Source organism: Aegilops tauschii, chromosome 1 (genome assembly GCF_002575655.3).
Source record: "Aegilops tauschii subsp. strangulata cultivar AL8/78 chromosome 1, Aet v6.0, whole genome shotgun sequence".
NCBI classification, from domain to species: Eukaryota; Viridiplantae; Streptophyta; class Magnoliopsida; order Poales; family Poaceae; genus Aegilops; species Aegilops tauschii.
Window position 1 is genome coordinate 55,654,115 of NC_053035.3, and position 5,096 is coordinate 55,659,210.

The 5,096-nt window shown below is 39.7% G+C and overlaps 1 pseudogene; it reads left to right on the plus strand.

Annotated features, from left to right (window-relative positions):
- Window positions 1–2,633: 2,633 nt before the first annotated feature.
- Window positions 2,634–4,880, plus strand: LOC109780196 (glutelin type-B 2-like; annotated as a pseudogene).
- The last annotated feature ends 216 nt before the right edge of the window (window positions 4,881–5,096 follow it).

A 5,096-nucleotide genomic window follows, 5' to 3' on the forward strand; every position in this document is an offset into this window, starting at 1 on the left:
ATTAACTTTGATGAGTATAGGGGTTACAAGAGTTGATCTACCTCGAGATCGTAGTGGCTAAACCCTAGGAGTCTAGCCTGTATGATTATGATTGCCTCTACGGACCAAACCCTCCGGTTTATATAGACACGGAGGAGGCTAGGGTTGTACAGAGTCGGTTTACAGAGGAAGGAATCTTCATATCCGCACGCCCAACTTGCCTTCCACGCCAAGGAGAGTCCTATCCGGAAACGGGAGAGATCCTTCTATCTTGCATCTTCACGGCCCATGAGTCCGGCCCATGTCGTATGGCCCGGACGCCCGAGGACCCCTTAATCCAGGACTCCCTCACCCCCCTGATGGAACGGGCCAATCTAGTACCGGTTCCACGTGTCCTAATCCTTAATCTCCAACACCTAGATCGCCACTGGCCACTGCTGCAAGCCATGGCCCTTCGTCTTCTTTGGCGGTGGCAGGTCGCACATGGATATGGAGTTTGGCGCACTGGTGGATGCTCAGGGCGGCTGCGTGGTCCAGTTTCGGTCGCAGCGTCGATCCGACGATGGCCCGTGCCGATTCGGCGCCAACGACCCTCGACAACCGGATCTGGACATTTGGGGCCATCGGGGCGGCGACGTTCGATTGGAAGAGGGTTGAGGGGGAATCGAGGTCCGGGTGTGGGCAGGGAGCCTATATCTCACTTATACCGATATAGAAGCTATCCTCGCCTGAAGGGTTTTCAGGTAGCTACAGTGTTGGGCCAGCCCAATGCGAGATAATTGTACAACGGGTTTTTAGTATGGTTTTTTCTGTGCGTTTCCTGTGTGGGTCTCTGTCAATTTTTTTTCTAAAAGTTGTGTTCTTCTTTTTTTCTTTTCTTTTTGTTTTTTCTTTGGTTTTCTTTATTTCATTTCTGGGTTTCAGCTTGTTTCTTCATTTCTCTCTTAGTTTATACCGTGTTTCGCAGTTATGAATCAGTTTCTTTTGTTTTTCTGTGGTTCTCTTTTTGTTTATTATTTATTTGTCTCTTCACTATTTTTTTAGTTTTTTTTTCTTTTTTTCAACACGTCTTTTTTCAGTACACATGTGTATTTTTAGTGTACGCATGGAACCTTTTTTTATGCACACTGAACATTTTTCGTATACATCAGTAACATTTTTTATACATGTTTAAACTTTTAAAAATACAAGATTAACTTTTTAAAATTACAGGTTTTGGTGTATATTTTTTAATACATATAAAACATTTTTGTATACATATTAACATTTTCGGATACATGATTAACATTTTTCCCAAAACATGCTTTCAACATTATTTTGAGCATGTTAACATTTTTCTGTTAAATGTTTGTAAAAAAATGTGTGGACATTTGTTACATTAAAAAATAAAGTTAAACATTTTTTAATGTTTTAATACATTATTTGGAAACATGGAACGTTTTTTGAAATTTGACATACATTTTTTTAATGATATGAAACATTAGTTTTAAATTTCACTAAAAATTACTTAAATTGTATAAACATTTTTTTAAATGTCATATACATTTTTTGTTACGAGTGAACACTTTTCAAATGTTACCAACATTTTCTTTAATGCTATCAACATTTTTTAAATTTACCTAACAAATTTTGTACATTGCATTAACATTTTTTGAATTCTTGATTTTGTAAATTTCTTAATAAATATAATTTTTGAATGTATGGTATTGTTTTCGAAAATATGAGCAAAAGAAAATAAAGTCGAATGAATAAACAAATAAAACTGAAGTAACCTGCAGTAGGCTACTTGGGCCGGGCGAACCAGACGCTCTGTAGGCGAGGGGGGCTTCTATGTGTTGTCGGGCGAGGTATAAACGCGCGCCCCTTTTCGTCTCGGGTTCAATTTTTCAAGCCAGCCAATGTTTGGTCATCTGTTTAGAAATGTTGGGTCAACAGCCCATAAGATAATTAAGACTGGACCTATTACTAATACGGCCTCATGTGCGTGGAGATGCCTATTCTCTCTTAAACGGGAACAAAACAAGTGTGAATCTTTTCCATCAAAAAAAAAGGTGTGATTAATTTGCTCCAACAAGTGCTTTTTCTTCTTATCTGAACTTTTAATATCTGCACTCCTTGTATCCAGATGGATAATGCATCCTCGTGGAAAACTTCTTTTTTCCTTATCCTGATAGTACGTATTAAGTGTGTGCCTACGTGGATATGTGTCATCCGATATACACTACTTGATGAAGCAAAATCTCATCATCGCACAAGCGCAAAAGTATCCAAATGTATTGTTATGCAGCAGCTAAAGTGATGTTTTCAGTTTAGTAAACAAACAAGCATAAAAGCGAGCACTAGACAGAAGTTGGTACATATATGTTTGAGAAGTTTGTAAGTTACGTGAAAAAGAAACACTTAACCAACGTGTATGAAAACCTTTCTAGAAATAATGATATAGATGGTCGTTAAAGACAACACAGAAAGGATTTTCTATGTTTGCGTGCAGTCATATATAACTTTAACTCATGAGAGTTGGTTATAGCCACCCAACTTTCCAATTGTCGAAATGATCGTATGTTCTATACATTTATCTTAACAAATCTTGTCTCTACATAAGTTCTAGGTAGATTTTGTTGGCTATAAAAGCCACACACATCTCCCAACGCTGGCATCAACCAAACTTCTCTCTCCTCCTCAAACAGTTATGGCAGCTACTAGTTTCGCTTCGCTCTCTTTTTACTTCTGCATTTTGCTCTTGTGCCATAGCTCCATGGCACAACTGTTTGGCATGAGCTTTAACCCATGGCAAAGCTCTCACCAAGGGGGTTTCAGAGAGTGTACATTCAATAGGCTACAAGCATCTACACCACTTCGTCAAGTGAGGTCACAAGCAGGCCTGACCGAGTATTTTGATGAGGAAAATGAGCAATTTCGTTGTACTGGTGTATTTGCCATCCGTCGTGTAATCGAACCTCGTGGTTATTTGTTACCGCGATACCACAACACTCATGGATTAGTCTACATCATCCAAGGTTTGTGTAGTAATTTAATTAATATAGTTACCATTTCATATTACTAATAGTTTCTTGAGATAAAGGTTACTATTTTTAGTATTTTATTTATCAATAAGTTTCTAATACTAACATGCACATATGTTGTCACCCAGGAAGTGGTTTCACCGGACTGTCTTTTCCTGGATGCCCAGAGACATTCCAGAAACAGTTTCAAAAATATGGGCAATCACAATCCGTACAGGGTCAAAGCCAAAGCCAAAAGTTTAAAGATGAGCACCAAAAAGTTCACCGTTTCAGACAAGGAGATGTCATTGCATTACCGGCAGGCATTGTACATTGGTTCTACAATGACGGTGATGCGCCAATTGTGGCTATCTATGTTTTCGACGTAAACAACTATGCTAATCAACTTGAGCCTAGGCATAAGGTAACAAATGATCTTTGAGATAAATCTATGTGGGGTTAATAAGTCTATTCAACTAACATGTTGTATTTAGTGTAGTTTACAAAGTGACATGTTGTTTAATTTCTCTTCTTGATCAATCTTGTAGGAATTTTTGTTCGCTGGCAACTATAGGAGTTCGCAACTTCACTCTAGTCAAAACATATTCAGTGGTTTCGATGTTCGATTGCTTGCTGAGGCCTTGGGTACAAGTGGAAAAATAGCGCAAAGGCTTCAAAGTCAAAATGATGACATAATTCATGTGAATCATACCCTTAAATTTCTGAAGCCTGTTTTTACACAACAGCGAGAGCCAGAATCCTACCCACACACTCAATATGAGGAAGGGCAATCTCAGGCAAAACACTCTCAGGAAGAGCAACCTCAAATGGGGCAGTCACAGGAAGAGCAACCTCAAATGGGGCAGTCACAGGGAGAGCAGCCTCAAATGGGGCAGTCTCAGGCAAAGCACACTCAGGGAGAGCAACCTCAAATGGGGTGGTCTCAGGCAAAGCACTCTCAGGGAGACCAGCCTGAAGAAGGGCAGGGAGGGCAATCTCAAGAAGAACAATCTCAGGCAGGGCCATATCCGGGATGTCAACCTCATGCAGGGCAATCTCATGCATCACAATCAACTTATGGTGGTTGGAATGGTTTAGAGGAGAACTTTTGTGATCATAAGCTAAGTGTGAACATCGACGATCCCAGTCGTGCTGACATATACAATCCGCGTGCCGGTACGATAACCCGTCTCAACTCCCAAACGTTCCCCATCCTTAACATCGTGCAAATGAGTGCTACAAGAGTACATCTCTACCAGGTAATTATGATATTGTGTTTTTTCATACTCTTTTATATTCAAAGCTTCACAATGCAATCTTAACGTTATACCTTACATAATTTATGATCGCAGAACGCCATTATTTCACCATTATGGAACATTAATGCCCATAGTGTGATGTACATGATCCAAGGACATATCTGGGTTCAGGTTGTCAATGACCATGGTCGAAATGTGTTCAATGACCTTCTTAGCCCGGGGCAACTATTAATCATACCACAGAACTATGTTGTTCTGAAGAAGGCACAACGTGATGGAAGCAAGTACATTGAATTCAAGACTAATGCGAACTCCATGGTTAGTCACATCGCAGGAAAGAACTCAATTCTCGGCGCCTTGCCCGTTGATGTCATCGCCAATGCATACGGCATCTCTAGGACAGAAGCTCGAAGCCTCAAATTTAGCAGGGAAGAGGAGCTGGGAGTATTCGCTCCTAAATTCAGTCAAAGTATCTTCCGTAGTTTTCCTAACGGCGAAGAAGTGTCGTCTTAAGAGCGCATGAGATAATGTCAAAACTAGCTCATGGACTAAAATAAACACATCATTGAGTGTGTAGCACTTTGATGTTTCCATATATGGTCGTCTCAATAAGATGTCAACAAAGGTCCATTGTGTTTCATATGTTTATCTTTCTGGAAATTTCATGAACTTTGTTTTGCAAGTTGCATTCATGAATTCTTCATCTAGATAGTGTGGATATGTTATCGTATTTGTACACTATTCTATGTGGTAGTGTTTTCGGTTTCTCACTGTAGCAATAAAAATTCTCACCATAGCAATAAACACCAATGTGTTTTTCGTTTGTGTTTGCACTGGCATACACGTCACTCACTTG